A 17484-nucleotide genomic window follows, 5' to 3' on the forward strand; every position below is an offset into this window, starting at 1 on the left:
TTATTGTTTGTAGACTTTTTGATGATGGCCATTCTGACTGGTGTGAGGTGATATCTCATTGTAGTTTTGATTTGCATTTCTTTAATAATGAGCAATGTTGAGTATCTTTTCATGTGTTTGTTAGCCATCTGTATGTCTTCTTTGCAGAAATGTTTGTTTAAGTCTTTTTCCCACTATTTGATTGGGTTGTTTGTTTTTCTAGTATTGAGTTGTATGAGCTGCTTGTATATTTTGGAAATTAATCCTTTGTCAGTTGCTTAATTTGCTGTTATTGTCTCCCATTCTGAGGGTTGTCTTTTCATCTTGCTTATAGGTTCCTTTGCTGTGCAGAAGCTTTTAAGTTTAATCAGGTCCCAGTTGCTTACTTTTGTTTTTATTTCCATTACTCTAGAAGGTGGGTCATAGAGGATCTTGCTTTGATTTATGTCACTGAGTATTCTACCTGTGTTTTCCTCTAAGAGTTTTATAGTTTCTGGTCTTACATTTAGCTCTTTAATCCATTTTGAGTTTATCTTTGTGTATGCTGTTAGGAAGTATTCTAACTTCATTCTTTTACATGTAGCTGTCCAGTTTTCCCAGCACCACTTTTGAAGAGACTGTCTTGGCTCCATTGTATATTCTTGCCTTTTTTGTCAAAAATAAGGTACCCATACGTGAATGGGTTTATTTCTGGGCTTTCTGTCTTGTTCCATTGGTCTATATTTCTGTTTTAGTGCCAGTATCATACTCTCTTGATGACTGTAGCTTTGTAGTATAATCTGAAATCAGCAAGGTTGATTCCTCCAGCTCCATTCTTTCTCAAGACTACTTTGTTTATTCAGGGTCTTTTGTGTTTTCCATATGAATTGTAAAATTTTTTTTTCTAGTTCTGTGAAAAATGCCATTGGTAATTTGATAGGGGTTGCATTGAATCTGCAGATTGTGTTTGGTAGTATAGTCATTTTCACAATATTGATTCTTCCTACACCCAGAAACACAGAATATCTCTCCATCTGTTTATGTTGTCTTTGATTTCTTTCATTAGCGTCTTATAATGATCTGTGTACAGTTCTTTTGTCTCCTTAGATAAGTATATTCCTAGATATTTAATTCTTTTTGTTGCAGTGGTGAATGGGATTGATTCCTTAATTTCTTTCTGCTTTTTTCATTGTTAGTATAGAGAAATGCAAGTGATTTCTGTGTATTGACTTTGTATCCTGTGACTTTCCTAAATTCACTGATTAGCTCTAGTAATTTTGTGTAAATTAAAAAAAATTTAATTAATTATCACAAAATTTTTTGTGTGGGTATCACAAAAACCCACAGAAAATCTTTAGGGTTTTCTGTGTACAGTATCTTGTCATCTGCAAACAGTGAGAGCTTTACTACTTCTTTTCTGATCTGGATTCCTTTTATTTCTTTTTCTTCTCTGATTGCTGTAGCTAGGACTTCCAAAACTATGTTGAATAATAGTGGTAAAAGTGGACACCTTTGCCTTGTTCCTGATCTTAGAGGGAATGCTTTCAGTTTTTCACCATTGAGAATAATGTTTGCTGTAGGCTTATCATCTTTGGTCTTTGCTGTGTTGAGGTAGGTTCCTTCTATGCCCATTTTTTGAAAAGTTTTAATCATGAATGGGTGCTGAATTTTGTCAGAGGCTTTTTATGCATCTATTGAGATGGTTATGTGGTTTTTATCTTTCAATTTGTTAATATGGTGTATCACATTGATTGATTTGCATATATTGAAGAATACTGGCATCCCTGGAATAAACCCAACTTGGTCATGGTGTATGAACTTTTTGATGTGTTGCTGGATTCTGTTTGCTGAAATTTTGTTGAGGATTTTCGCATCGGTGTTCATCAGTGATATTGGCCTGTAGTTTTCTTTTTTTGTATTGTCTCTGTCTGGTTTTGGTATCAGGGTGATGGTGGTCTTGTAGAATGAGTTTGGAGGTGTTCTTTCCTCTGCAGATTTTGGAAAGAGTTTTAGGATGATAGGCATTAGCTCTTCTCTAAATGTTTGATAGCATTCACCTGTGAAGCTGCCGGTCCTGGGCTTTTGTTTTTTAGGAAATTTTTGACACAGCTTCTATTTCAGTGCTTGTAATTGGGTTGTTCATAATTTCTATTTCTTCTTGTTTCAGTCTTGGAAGATTATACTTTTCTAAGAATCTGTCCATTTCTTCCAGGTTATCCATTTTATTGCCATATAGTTGTTCATAATAGTCTCTTATAATCCTTTGTATTTCTGCATTGTCTGTTGTAACCTCTGCTTTTTCATTTCTTATTTTGTTGATTTGATTCTTCTGTCTTTTTTTCTTGATGAATCTGGCTAAAGGTATGTCAATTTTTTTTTCTTTTCAAAGAACAAGATTTCTGTTTTATTAATCTTTACTATTGTTTCTTTCATTTCTTTTTCATTTATTTCTGCTCAGATCTTTATGATTTCTTTCCTTCTATTAATTTTGGGATTTTTTGTTTGTTTATTTTTTCTTTTCCCAGTTGTTTTAGGTGTAAAGTTAGGTTGTCTATTTGATGTGTTTTCTTTTGTTTTGTTTCTTGGGGTAGGATTGTATTGCTATAAATTTCCCTCTTAGGACTGCTTTTGCTGCATCCCACAGGTTTTGAGTTGTCATGTTTTCATTGTCATTTGTTTCTAGAAAATTTTTGATTTCCCTTTTGATTTCTTCAGTAACCTGTTGGTTATTTAGAAAGGTGTTGTTTAATCTCCATGTGTTTGTGTTTCTTACAGTTTTTTTTCTTGTAATTGATATCTAGTCTCATAGCTTTGTGGTCGGAGAGGATGCTTGATACGATTTCAATATTCTTAAATTTACTGAGGTTTGATTTGTGACCCAAGATGTGGTCTATCCTGGAGAATGTTCCATGTGCACTTGAGAAGAAGGTGTATTCTTCTGCATTTGTATGGAATATCCTGAAGTTATGAATGAGATCCATTTCATCTAATGTATTATTTAAGACTTGTGTTTCCTTATTTTCTGTTTTGATGATCTGTCCATTTCTCCTTTTATGTCTATTAGTAATTGTTTTAAATATTGAGGTGCTCCTATGTTGGGTGTACAGATATTTACAATTGTTATGTCTTCCTCTTGGATTGATCCCTTGATCATTATGTAGTGTCCTTCCTTATCTCTTGTAATCTTCTTTATTTTAAGGTCTATTTTGCCTGATATGAGGACAAAAGCTGTCTATTTTGTCAGCTTTCTTTTGCTTCCCATTTGCATGGAGTATATTTTTCCATCCTCTCACTTTCATTCCGTATGTGTCTTTAGGTCTGAAGTTTGTTTCTTGTAGAGAGCATGTATATGGGTCTTGTTTTTGTATCCATTCAGCCAGCCTGTGTCTTTTGGTTGGAGCATTTAATCCATTCACATTTAAAGTAATTATTGATATATATGTTCCTATTACCATTTTCTTAATTTTGGGAGGTTGATTTTGTAGATCTTTTTCTTCTCTTGTATTTCTTGACTATATAAGTCCCTTTAACATTTGTTGTAAAGCTGCTTTGGTAGTACTGAATTCTCTTAACTTTTGCTTGTTTGAAAAGCATTTTATTTCTCCATCAATTTTGAATGAGATCCTTGCTGGGTATAGTAATCTTGGTTGTAGATTTTACACTTTCAGTGCTTTAAATATATTCTGCCGTTCCCTTCTGGCCGGCAGAGTTTCTGCTGAAAGATCAACTGTTAAACATATGGGATTCCCCTTGTATGTTACTTGTTGCTTTTCCCTTGCTACTTTTAATATTCTTTCTTTGTGTTTAGTCTTTGCTAGTTTGATTAGTATGTGTCTTAGTGTGTTTCTCCTTGGGTTTATCCTGTATGGGGCTCTTTGTGCCTCTTGGACCTGATTGACTATTTCCATTTCCATGTTTGGGAAATTTTCAACTATAACCTCTTCAAAAATTTTCTCATACCCTTTCTTTTTCTCTTTCTGGGACCCCTAGAATTCAAATGTTGGTGCTTTTGATATTGTCCTTAGGTCTCTGTGGCTATCTTCAGTTCTTTTCATTCCTGTACTTTATTCTTCTCTTCAGAAGTTATTTTCACCATTTTATCTTCCAGCTCAGTGATTCATTCTTCCACTTCTGCTACTGATTCCTTTTAGAGTATTTTTAATTTCAGTAATTGTATTGTTTGTATGTTTATTCTTTAATTCTTCTAGGTCTTTGTTAATTGATTCTTGCATTTTCTCTATTTTGTTTTCAAGGTGTTTGATCATCTTTACTATCATTATTCTGAATTCTTTTTCAGTTAGTTTGCCTATTTTCTCTTCATTTGTTTGAATTTCTGTGTTTCAAGTTTGTTCCTTCATTTGGGTAGTATTTCTCTGCCTTTTCATTATTTTTTTAATTGTGTTTGAGGTCTCCTTTTCCCAGGCTTCAAGGTAGAATTCTTTCTTCCTTTTGGTTTCTGTCCTACTCTGGTTGGTCCAGTGGTTTGTGTAAGCTTCATATAGGCTGAGATTTTTGCTGAGTTTTTTGGTTGGTTGGTTGTTTTTCCTCTGTTGGGCAAGGCTGAGTGAAGTGGTAATCCTGTCTGCTGATGATTGGGTTTTTTATTTTTGTTTTGTTTGTTGTTTAATTGAGGTGTCCTGCACAGGGGCTACTGGTGGTTGGGTGGTTGGATCTTGTATTCAGGTGGTTTCCGTTGTGTGAGTTCTCACTATTTGATATTCCCTAGGTTTAGTTCTCTGGTAGTATAGGGTCTTGGAGTCAGTGCTGTCACTCCAAAGGCTCAGAGCTTGATCTCTGGTCAGGAACGAAGATTCCACAAGTGGTTTGTTATGGCATTAAGTGAGAATGAAACAAATACCCAAAAACAAGAAACCAAAGATGACCTCCAGACAAATGGCAGTTACAAAATCAGGCAAATAATAATTAAAATAATGGAATATACACATATACATATATACCCATAAGCAAAGTCAAAATAGTCCAACAAAATAAAGTACAATAGATTGACCCAGCAAACAAAGGAAATCAAAAATTATATTTACCAGTAAAGAACCAAACTAAAGCACAAACTGGAAAACAAAACTAAAGCAAGGTGCCAAGTGGAGAGTAGAACAGTGAAAGCAAAACTAACAAATATGTTGAGAGGAAAGAAAAGAAAGAAAGAATAGATAAGCAAAGTTAGTAGATAAAGAAGATTTATGTACATTAAAGATTAACTGCAAGGGGAAAAGAACAGTAGGAAAGGCAAACAAAGGAAAAAATGTAGAAGAAATATAATAGCATTAAAAAAATTAAAACTTAAAATTATAAAAAAGAGAAAAGAAGAGAGAGAGAAAAAAAAGGAAAACTCCACAGAACTATAAAAGCCCAACCTAGAGGCAGAGGTTTATAACAACTATAAAAAGTGTAACTGAATATATATATATACACACCCATAAGCAAAATCAAAACAGTCCAACAAAAATAAAGTACAGTAGATTCACCTGGCAAACAAAGGAAACCAAAAATTATATCTACCAGTTAAGAATAAAACTAATGGATGGTCCTAAGATGGCTGAGGAATAGGATGGGGAGACCACTTTCTCCTGCACAAATTCATCAAAAGATCATTTGAATGCTGAGCAACTTCCACAAAACAACTTCTGATTGCTGGTGGAGGACACTAGGCACCCAGCAAGGCAGCCCATTCTCTTCAAAATGAGGTAGGACAAAATATAAAAGACAAAAAGAGAGACAAGAATTAAGGATGGAGACCTGTCCTTGAGAGGGAGTCGTGAAGGAGGAGAAGTTTCCAAACACTAGAAAATCCTCTCACTAGTGGGTATGTGGGGAGTTTTAGAATCTCAGAGGCCAACATAACTGGGAGGAAAAAACAAACAAACAAGCCTACAGAATACATGCCTAATCGCGACTTCCAGCAGAGAAGTAGCCCAGACACTTCGGTCCACCACCAGCAAGCGGGGGCCGGACAGGGAAGCAAGGGTTGCATGCTTAGGGTGAGGACTGGGCCTGAATCCCTTGGGGACAATCTGAGGGAGCTAACATGGGATAGCAACCCAAACTGTGGGATAGCCAGAGAGAGGAAAAAACAAACCGAACTTTGCCACGAAAAGCTCTAACTAAGGCCCAGCCTGGCCCACTCACAGAACAAAGGATTGAGTGAATACCAAAGAAGAGGTAGCCTGCTGCACTCAAGCCCCTCCCCCTGCCGGAGGCAGAGAGGCAGGTGTGTGACAGCCAGAGCCGGAAGGCAAGGGGCAATCTCAGCCCCAGAAATGGGCTTCCTCCACCAAAGTGTGAGCCAGCTCCCAGTTGCTAGCCAAGTGTTCCTGGGATCCTGGATGGTTGACATCTGCCAGGAGCGTCACAGCCAGAGATCAGCTCCCAAGAGGAGGACATACATGGCATACCTGATGGAGCTCTTACAGTCCACTCGGGAAACTGAGCGGCTGGGATCAGGGAGGTGATTAAGATGCACAGCCCACCTGGGACAGTGCACTCGCCAAGCACCTGGTCGCCTGAGCTGCTTGGACCTGGGAAGGGCACAAAATGCATGCCCAACTGAGTCTGTGTCTTAGTGGAGTACCCGAGAACCTGAACCTGAGCATCTTAGACCTGGGAAGTGCACAAAACACAGGGCCCACTTTGGACAGTACCCCTGCAGAACAGCCCGGAACCTGAGCAGTGTAGACCAGGAAAGCACACACCGCCTTGAGCTGGAGCAAACCCAGTATGGTCCATACACTGTGAGCACTCCCCATACATGCCAGTGATATTTGTTTGCATTGTTCCTCCCTCCCCACAACACAACTGAACAAGTTAACCTAAATAAGTTACCGTCGTTGCCCCCTTGTGTCAGGGCAGAAACTAGACACTGAAGAGACTAGCAAACAGAGGAAGCCAGAATAAACAAGAGGGAACTGCTCTGTGACAGATGCAACAGATTAAAATCCTGTAGTTAGCACTGAGTAAGCATTGGAAGGGGCAAATAGACCTTGAGAAGAAGTGTAAGCTGGAAGAAAGTGAACTGACCCCACACTGCCCTCAACAGCTCCAGAGAAATTTCTAGATATATTTTTACTATTATCATTTTTTAATTTAAAAAAATTTCAACTTCTTTATTACTCCTTTAACTTTCATTTTTATAAACTACTATTTACCTTGAAAAAAAGACCCTGTTTTTAAAGGAAATTTCATATATATATTTTTTATAATTTTGTGATTTATTTTGTTTTGTATTTTTAATATTGTATTTTTGAGAGTCTAAACTCTACTCTAGATTTTTAATCTTTGCTTTTTGGTGTTTGTTATCAATTTTGTACCTTTAAAAATCTAGTCTTCAGTTCCCATTTTTACTTAGGGGTGTGATGACTGGCGGAGAAGACAATGGCACCCCACTCCAGTACTCTTGCCTGGAGAATCCCATGGATGGAGGAGCCTGGTGGGTTGGTCGCTAAGAGTCGGACACAACTGAGCGACTTCACTTTCACTTTTGACTTTCATGTATTGGAGAAGGAAATGGCAACACATTCCAGTGTTCTTGCCTGGAGAATCCCAGGGACGGAGGAACCTGGTGGGCTTCCGTCTACGGGGTCGCACAGAGTCAGACACGACTGATGTGACTTAGCAGCAGCAGCAGCAGCAGTGATGACTGGCTTTGCTCTCTCCCCTTTTGACTCTCCCTTTTCTCCCCCAGGTTACCTCTATCTCTTCCTTCCCCCTTCTCTACTTAATTCTGTGAATCTCTGTGGGTGTTCTGGGCTGCGGAGGACACTTAGGGAGCTGATAACTGGCTAGATTGCTCTCTCCCCTTTTGACTCTCTGTCTTGTCCTCTGGTCACCTCTATCTCCCTCTTCACTCTTCTCTTCTCCATGTAACTTTGTTAACCTCTCTAGGTGTCCCTCACTGTGGAGAATCTTTTCACCATTGACCTAGATGTTTTATCATCTCTGTTGTATATAGGTGGGGAGACGTCTTGAGGCTACTATAAGAATAAGACTGAAAGCGAGAGGCAGGAGGCTTAAATCCAAAACTTTAGAACATCAGAAAACTCCTGACTCCAGGGAACATTAATCAATAAGAGCTCATCTAAAAGCCTCCATACGTATACTGAAACCAAGCTCCACCCAAGAGCCAATAAGTTCCAGAGCAAGACATACCATGCTAATTCTCCAGCAATGCAGGAACACAGCCCTGAGCATTAAAATACAGGCTGCCCAAAGCCATGCCAAACCCATAGACACCCCAAAACTCACTACTGGACACTTCATTGCACTCCAGAGAGAAGAGATCCAGCTCCACCCACCAGAACACAGACACAAGCTTCCCTAACCAGGAAACCTTGACAAGCCACTCGTCGAACCCCACCCACAAAGAGCAACCTCCACAATAAAGAGAAACCACAAATTTCCAGCCTACAAAAAGGTCACCCCAAACACAGCAATCTAAACAAAATGAAAAGGCACAGAAATGTTCAGCAGGTAAAGGAACATAATAAATGCCCACCAAACCAAACAAGAGGAGGAGATAAGGAGTCTACCTGGAAAAGAATTCAGAATAATGATAGTAAGGATGATCCAAAATGTTGAAAACAAAATGGAGTTACAGATAAATAGACTAGAGACAAGGATTGAGAAGATGCAAGAAATGTTTAACAAGGATCTAGAAGAAATAAAAAAGGGTCAATATATAATGAATAATGCAATAACTCAGATCAAAAACTCTCTGGAGGGAACCAACAGTAGAATAACTGAGGCAGAAGACAGGATAAGTGAGGTGGAAGATAAAATGTTGGAAAGAAATGAAGCAGAGAGGGGAAAAGAAAAAAGAATTAAATGAGGACAACCTCAGATACCTCTGGGACGATGTTAAACACCCCAACATTCGAATCATAGGAGTCCCAGAAGAAGAAGACAGAAAGGGCGAGAGAAGATACTTGAGGGTGTAACAGTTGAAAACTTCCCTAAAATGGGGAAGGAAATAGCCACCCAAGTCCAAGAAACCCAGAGAGTCCCAAACAGGATAAACCCAAGGCGAAACACCCCAAGACACATATTAATCAAATTAATGAAGGTCAAACACAGAGCAAATATTAAAAGCAGCAAGGGAAAAGCAACAAATAATACACAAGGGGATTCCCATAAAGGTAACAGCTGATCTTTCAATAGAAACTCTTCAGGCCAGAAGAGAATGGCAGGACATACTCAAAGTGATGAAACAGAAAAACCTACAACCCAGATTACTATACCCTGCAAGGATCTCATTCAGATGTGAAGGAAAAATCAAAAGCTTTACAGACAAGCAAAAGCTGAGAGAATTTAGCACCACCAAACCAGCTCTTCAACAAATGCTAAAGGATCTTCTCTAGACAGGAAACGCATAAAAGGTTTCCCAAAACAACAAAGTAAATGGCAGCGGGATCATACTTATCAATAGTTATCTTAAATGTAAATGAGTTGAATGCCTCAACCAAAAGAAAAGACTGGCTGAGTGGATACAAAAACAAGATCCCTATTATACTGTCTAGAAGAGACCCACCTCAAAACAAGGGACACATACAGACTGAAAGTGAAGGGCTGGAAAAAGATATTTCATGCAAATGGAGACCAAAAGAAGTAGCAATACTCATATCAGATAAGACAGACTTTGAAATAAAGACCGAGAAAAGAGACAAAGAAGGACACTACATAATGATCAAAGGATCAATCCAAGAAGATATAGCAATTATAAATATATATGCACCCAACATAGCACCACAATATGTAAGGCAAATGGTAACAAGTATGAAAAGGGAAATTAACAGTAACACAATTATATTGAGAGACTTTAATACTCCACTCACACCTATGGATAGATCGACTAAATGGAAAATTAGCAAGGAAATACAAACTTTAATTGATACAATGGACAAGTTAGACCTAATTGATATCTATAGGACATTTCACCCCAAAACAATGAATTTCACCATTTTATCAAGGGTACACGGACATTCTCCAGGATAGATCCCATCCATGGCCATAAATCTAGCCTTGGTAAATTCAAAAAAATTGAAATGATTTTAAGCATCTTTTCTGATCAAAATCTGGTAAGATTAGATGCCAACTACAGGAAGAAAAGTATTAAAAATACAAACATATGGAGGCTAAACAGCACACTTCTCAATAACCAGCAAATCACAGAAGAAATCAAAAAAGAAATGAAAATATGCATAGAAACAAAATGAAAACACTACAACCCCAAACCTATGGGATTCAGTAAAAAGCAGTGCTAGGGGGAAGGTTCATAGCAATACAAGCTTACCTCAAGAAGCAAGAGAAAAATCAAATAAATAACCTCACTTTAAACCTAAAGCAACCAGAGAAAGGATAAATGAAGAACCCCAGGGTTAGTGGAAAGAAAGAAATAAAAATTAGGGCAGAAATAAAAACAAAGGAGACTATAGCAAAAATCAACAAAACTAAAAGCTGTTTCTTTGAGAAGATAAAATTGACAAACCTTTAGCCAGACTCATCAGGAAAAAAAGGGAGAAGAATCAAGTCAACAAAATTGGAAATGAAAATGGAGAAATCACAACAGACAACACAGAAATACAAAGGATCATAAGAGACTACTATCAGCAACTGTATGACAATAAAATGGACAACTTGGAAGAAATGGACAAATTCTTAGAAAAGTATAACCTTCCAAAACTGAAGAAGAAAGAGAAAATGTGAATAGTCCCATCACAAGCACAGAGATCAAAACTGTTATCAAAAATCTTCCAACAAACAAAAGCCCAGGACTAGATGGCTTCATAGGTGAATTCCACCAAAAATTTAGAGAAGAGCTAACACCTATCTTACTCAAACTCTTCCGGAAAATTGTAGAGGAAAGTAAACTGCCAAACTCATTCTATGAGGCCACCATCACCCTAATACCAGAACCAGACAAAGATGCCACAGAAAAAGAAAACTATAGTCCAGTATCACTGATGAACATAGATGCGAAAATCCTCAACAAAATTCTAGCAAACAGAATCTAACAACATATTAAAAAGATCATACATTATGACCAAGTGGGCTTTATCCCAGGGATGCAAGGATTCTTCAATATTTGCAAGTCAATCAATGTGTTCACCACATGAACAAATTGAAAGATAAAAATCATATGGTTATCTCAATAGATGCAGATAAAGCCTTTGACAAAATTCAACATCCATTTATGATAAACCCCCCAGAAAGCAGGCATAGAAGGGATGTACCTCAACATAATAAAAGCCATATATGATAAACCCCCAGCAAACATTATCCTTAATGGTGAAAAATTGAAAGCCTTTCCCCTAAAGTCAGGAAGAAAACAAGGGTGCCCACTCTCACCACTACTCTTCAACATAGTTTTGGAAGTTTTAGCCACAGCAATCAGAGCAGAAAAAGAAATAAAAGGTATCCAGAATGAAAAGAAGTAAAACTCTCCCTGTTTGCAGATGACATGATCCTATACATAGAAAACCCTAAAGACACCACCAGAAAATTATTAGAGCTAATCAATGAATATAGTAAAGTTGCAGGATATAAAATTAACACACAGAAGTCCCTTGTATTCCTATACACTAACAATGAGAAAACAGAAAGAGAAATTAAGGAAACAATTCCATTCATGATTGCAATGAAAAGAATAAAATACTTAGGAATAAATCTACCAAAGAAACAGAAGACCTATATATAGAAAACACTGATGAAAGAAATCAAAAATGACACAAATATATGGAGAAATATACTATGTTCATGGAGCGGTAGAATCAATATAGTGAAAATGAGTATACTACCCAAAGCAATCTATAGATTCAATGCAGTCCCTATCAAGCTACCAACGTGATTTTTTTTCAGAGAACTAGAAGAAATAATTTCACAATTTGTATGGAAATACAAAAAACCTCGAATAGCCAAAGCAATCTTGAGAAAGAAGAATGGAACTGGAGGAATCAACCTACCTGACTTCAGGCTCTACTACAAAGCTGCAGTCATCAAGACAGTATGGTACTGGCACAAAGACAGAAATATTGATCAATGGAACAAAATAGAAAGCCCAGAGATAAATCTACGCACCTATGGACACTTTATCTTCGACAAAGAAGACAAGAATATACAATGAAGAAAAGACAATCTCTTTAACAAGTGGTGCTGGCAAAACTGGTCAACCACTTGTAAAAGAATGACACTAGAACACTTTCTAACACCATACACAAAAATAAACTCAAAATGGATTAAAGATCTAAGCGTAAGACCAGAAACTATAAAACTCCTAGAGGAGAACATAGGCAAAACACTCTTTGACATAAACCACAGGAGGGTCCTCTTTGACCCACCTCCCAGAGTAATGGAAATAAAAGCAAAAATAAACAAGTGGGACCTAATTAAACTTAAAAGCTTTTGCACAATGAAGGAAACTATAAGTAAGGTGAAAAGACAGCCTTCAGAATGGGAGAAAATAATAGCAAAAGAAGCAACTGACAAAGAATTGATCTCAAAAATATACAAGCAGCTCACACAGCTCAATGCCAGAAAAATAAACGACCCAATCAAAAAATGGGCCAAAGAACTAAACAGACGTTTCTCCAAAGAAGACATACAGATGGCTAACAAACACATGAAAAGATGCTCAACATCACTCATTATCAGAGAAATGCAAATCAAAACCACAATGAGGTACCATCTCACGCCAGTCAGAATGGCTGCTATCCAAAAGTCTACAAGCAATAAAATGCTGGAGAGGGTGTGGAGAAAAGGAAGCCTGTTACACTGTTGGTGGGAATGCAGACTAGAACATCCACTATGGAGAACAGTGTGGAGATTCCTTAAAAAACTGGAAATAGATCTGCCTTATGACCCAGCAATCCCACTGCTGGGCATACACACAAGGAAACCAAAATTGAAAGAGACACATGTACCCCAATGTTCATCGCAGCACTATTTATGATAGCCAGGGCATGGAAGCAACCTAGGTGTCCATCAGCAGACGAATGGATAAGAAAGCTATGGTACATATACACAGTGGAGTATTACTCAGCCATTAAAAAGAATACATTTGAATCAGTTCTAATGAGGTAGATGAAACTGGAGCCTATTATACAGAGTGAAGTAAGCCAAAAAGAAAAACACCAATACAGTATACTAACACATCAGATCAGATCAGTTGCTCAGTCGTGTCCGACTCTTTGCAACCCCATGAATCACAGCACGCCAGGCCTCCCTGTCCATCACCAACTCCCACAGTTCACACAGACTCATGTCCATCGAGTCAGTGATGCCATCCAGCCATCTCATCCTCTGTCATCTCCTTCTCCTCCTGCCCCCAATCCCTCCCAGCATCAGAGTCTTTTCCAATGAGTCAACTCTTCGCATGAGGTGGCCAAAGTACTGGAGTTTCAGCTTTAGCATCATTCCTTCCAAAGAAATCCCAGGGCTGATCTTCAGAATGGACTGGTTGGATCTCCTTGCAGTCCAAGGGACTCTCAAGAGTCTTCTCCAACACCACAGTTCAAAAGCATCAATTCTTCAGCGCTCAGCCTTCTTCACAGTCCAACTCTCACATCCATACATGACCACAGGAAAAACCATAGCCTTGACTACACAAACCTTTGTTGGCAAAGTAATGTCTCTGCTTTTGAATATGCTATCTAGGTTGGTCATAACTTTTCTTCCAAGGAGTGTCTTTTAATTTCATGGCTGCAGTCACCATCTGCAGCGATTTTGGAGCCCCCAAAATAAAGACTGACACTGTTTCCACTGTTTCCCCATCTATTTCCCATGAAGTGGTGGGACCGGATGCCATGATCTTCGTTTTCTGAATGTTGAGCTTTAAGCCAACTTTTTCACTCTCCACTTTCACTTTCATCAAGAGGCTTTTTAGTTCCTCTTCACTTTCTGCCATAAGGGTGGTGTCATCTGCATTTCTGAGGTTCTTGATATTTCTCCTGGCAATCTTGATTCCAATTTGTGTTTCTTCCAGTCCAGTGTTTCTCATGATGTACTCTGCATATAAGTTAAATAAACAGGGTGACAATATACAGCCTTGATGAACTCCTTTTCCTATTTGGAACCAGTCTGTTGTTCCATGTCCAGTTCTAACTGTTGCTTCCTGACCTGCATACAAATTTCTCAAGAGGCAGATCAGGTGGTCTGGTATTCCCATCTCTTTCAGAATTTTCCACAGTTTATTGTGATCCACACAGTCAAAGGCTTTGGCATAGTCAATAAAGCAGAAATAGATGTTTTTCAGGAACTCTCTTGCTTTTTTGATGATCCAGCGGATGTTGGCAATTTCATCTCTGGTTCCTCTGCCTTTTATGGAATTTAGAAAGATGGTAATGATAACCCTGTATGTGAGACAGCAAAAGAGACACAGATGTTTAGAACAGTCTTTTGGACTCTGTGGGAGAGGGAGAGGGTGGGATGATTTGGGAGAATGGCATTGAAACATGTATAATATCATATGTGAAATAGATCACCAGTCCAGGTTTGATGCATGAGACAGGGCGCTCAGGACAGGGGCACATGTATACCCATGGCTGATTCATGTCAATGTATGGCAAAAACTGCTACAATATTGTAATTAGCCTCCAATTAAAATAAATTTAAAAAAGAACAAAACTAAAACACAAATTGGAAAACAAAACTAAAGCAAGGTGCTGATTGGAGAATAGAGCAATGAAAATAAAACTAACAAATATGTTGTGAGGAAAGGAAGGAAAGAAAGAATAGATATGCAGAGTTAAATAGAGGTAGATAAAGAAGATTTATATACATTAAAGATTAACTGCAATGGGAAAAGAACAGTAGGAAAAGCAAACAAAGGAATAAATATAGAAAAAAATAGGTTTAAAAAATTAAAATTAAAAAACAGAAAAGAAAAGAAAAAACCTCCACAGAACTGCAAAAGGCCAACATAGAGGAAGAGGTTTATTAGAACTATAAAAAATGTGAGGGGAAAAAAAAGATCAAAGGCTTAATTAGATTTCATAGTGCCAATAAAATCAACAGTTGCAACAGAGGGGGAAAAATAAAAGAAAAAAATACAGAAGAATCTATAGAACACGTCAAAACAATAATAAATGTTTGTCTTGAGTCACTGCTGTCAGAGTCCTTTCCCTCGCTGGGAGTCACAGGCCACCTCACCTCCCTAGGATGCCCTCCAACACTATGCTATCTCTGGACCTGCTGTGGGGCAGCTCAGATTCTAATCTGGTCCTACTCTTGTGTGTTCTTGCCTCCAGTGTCCACAGCTAACAGAACTAGCGCGTTTTCTTTTGTGGGAGTTCTCAATGTCCTTTTATATATTTCATAGAGAGTCTGCCTAGTTGATCATGTGGATTTAATCTGCAGCTTATACAGCTGGTGGGAAGGTTTTGGGTCTTCTTCCTTAGACACATTGCCCCTGGGTTTCAATTGTGGTTTTATTTCCACCTCTGCATGTGGGTTGTCCACTGGGGTTTGCTCCTGAGGCTGCCCTGGAGGACTTGGGTTTGCTTCTGTGAGGGCCAGGTGTGGAGGTGATGTAGCTGCTTGGGTCACAGGGGTTCTGGCAGCAGCAGGTACTCAGGAGTTGTGGGCTAGGGCAGCAGGAAAAATAGTGCTCTTGAAGGATATGGCAACCAGTATTGGCCAATACACTCCAGTATTCTTGCCTGGAGAACCCCCCGACAGAGAAGCCTGGCAGGCCACAGTCGACAGGGTCGCAAAGTGTTGGACATGACCGAAGTGACCCTGTGCACATAGATGCAAAACTTTTTTGGCCTGTGACAGATCTGTCCCAATGAGAGTTGAGCGTGAAGGTGGCGCAGCTGCTTGGCTTATGGGGACCCTGGCCATGCCAAGTGTGCAGGGACATGGACTGCATCTACCGCAGGAGTTATGGCCCTATCAGAGTTTTTTCAAGCCTTTTGTAGCTGGTGATCAGAAGGCCTCTTTGGCCAGTCTTTTTCCATTGCTCCACCCGTTCAGGCACTCAGAGGGCTCCCTTGCCTGGAGTCCTTCTCTGTTGTTTGGTGTGTCAGGCACATAGAGGGACACCCCCCGGCTGAGGTCCTGTTCTGTAGAACGGTGCATCAGACACTTAAAGGGGCACCCTAGGTGGGGTCCTACACTGTAGTTCAGTGCCTCAGGTGTTTGATGGGCCAGCCCTTTTCTCCTTCAGCTGCCGATGCTGGTGTGTGGGGCGGGAGAGCCTTTGGTGATGGCTCAGCAGTATCGCCTTGCTTCCATGGCTGCCTGGCTTACCTCCACAGTCATTTCCCACCACAGACTCCTCCCTCACATCCCCTCTGTCCGTCTCTGCCCAGTCAGCTGCAGCCCTCGCCCTGGGATTGCTCCGCAGTCTCTAAACTCCAGCTGCCAGCCCCTGCACCTTCCAGGGGACCTGTGTCCCTGTCCAGGATATGTATGGCTGTGGCAAGGACTTTCTGATTTTCATTCCATTTAGGCTGCCACAGGTCAGCTGTTTCAGTCTCAGCCTTAAATGTTTCTCCTCTAACTCAGACAATTGTCCCGATGTGTGGATAGGACCCCTGCTTCAGTTCCCCCACCAGGCGAGGGCAGGTCCAGTCCTACTAACACTCCTGTTTTTCCCCCTAGGTCCTTTGTCCTACTGAGTTTTGTGTGGTTCTATATATTCTTTTCCACTGGTCAGGTACTCCTGTCCATTCTCAGCTGGTGTTCTTCATGCACTTCTGTGTCTGAAGGTGTATTCCTGATGTATCCCTGAAGAGAGATGTACTCCACGTCCACCTACTCCTCCGCCATCTTGTTCCCCTTAAAAATTTTTTAAATGTGGGCTGGAATCCCGTATTTTAGAGAGTTCTTCTCTGCAGAAACCTCAGCTCTACTTTCCCCTGCTTTTCTGAGCCTCCTCCAGGAAACTTTTTCAGGCAATGGGAAGAGTGGAAATTCTTCTGTAGCTTGTATTGCTTTGGATATTTCCTCATTTGGATAATTAATGTTTGGATAAAGTTTATTCTTTAGCATCTTTTTAAACTCTTTAACTATCCTTCCCCATGAGATTATACCTTTTCTCCACCCATTCTGAAAACATACAGGGCACTTTGTACTACATTTTCCACCTTCAGTACCAGAGTTATTTTCCCAAATACTCTCACTACTTACTTTATGGAAAGAATAAGGGTGAAACTGACAGGTTTGTTATTTTTTGTACTTCTTTAATGAAAGTGTTTTTAGTTTTAGAGTAGGATTTCTTTTTTTTTTTTATTTTATGAAATACACTACCATTTTTTTGCCATACTGATAATGATTGGCTGCTTTCTACATGACTATATATATAATAGATGCCTTTACATTATCTAAAATTAGAATCAATATTTTGCTTAGTTGTGTCTGACTCTTTGAGACCCTGTGGACTATACAGTCCATGGAATTCTCCAAGCCAGAATACTAGCTTTTCCCTTCTCCAGGGGATCTTCCCAACCCAGGGATTGAATCCAGGTCTCCCAGCGTTGCAGGCAGATTCTTTACCAGATGAGCCACCAGGGAAGCACA

General features: G+C 39.2%; 1 protein-coding gene across 3 annotated transcripts in view; it reads left to right on the forward strand.

Annotated features, from left to right (window-relative positions):
• Positions 1–17484, forward strand: part of CAAP1 (caspase activity and apoptosis inhibitor 1) — a 74146-nt gene that overhangs the window by 40910 nt on the left and 15752 nt on the right. The gene's annotated exons all lie outside the window — the stretch shown is intronic.

This window comes from Bos javanicus, chromosome 8, assembly GCF_032452875.1.
Source record: "Bos javanicus breed banteng chromosome 8, ARS-OSU_banteng_1.0, whole genome shotgun sequence".
NCBI lineage: Eukaryota > Metazoa > Chordata > Mammalia > Artiodactyla > Bovidae > Bos > Bos javanicus.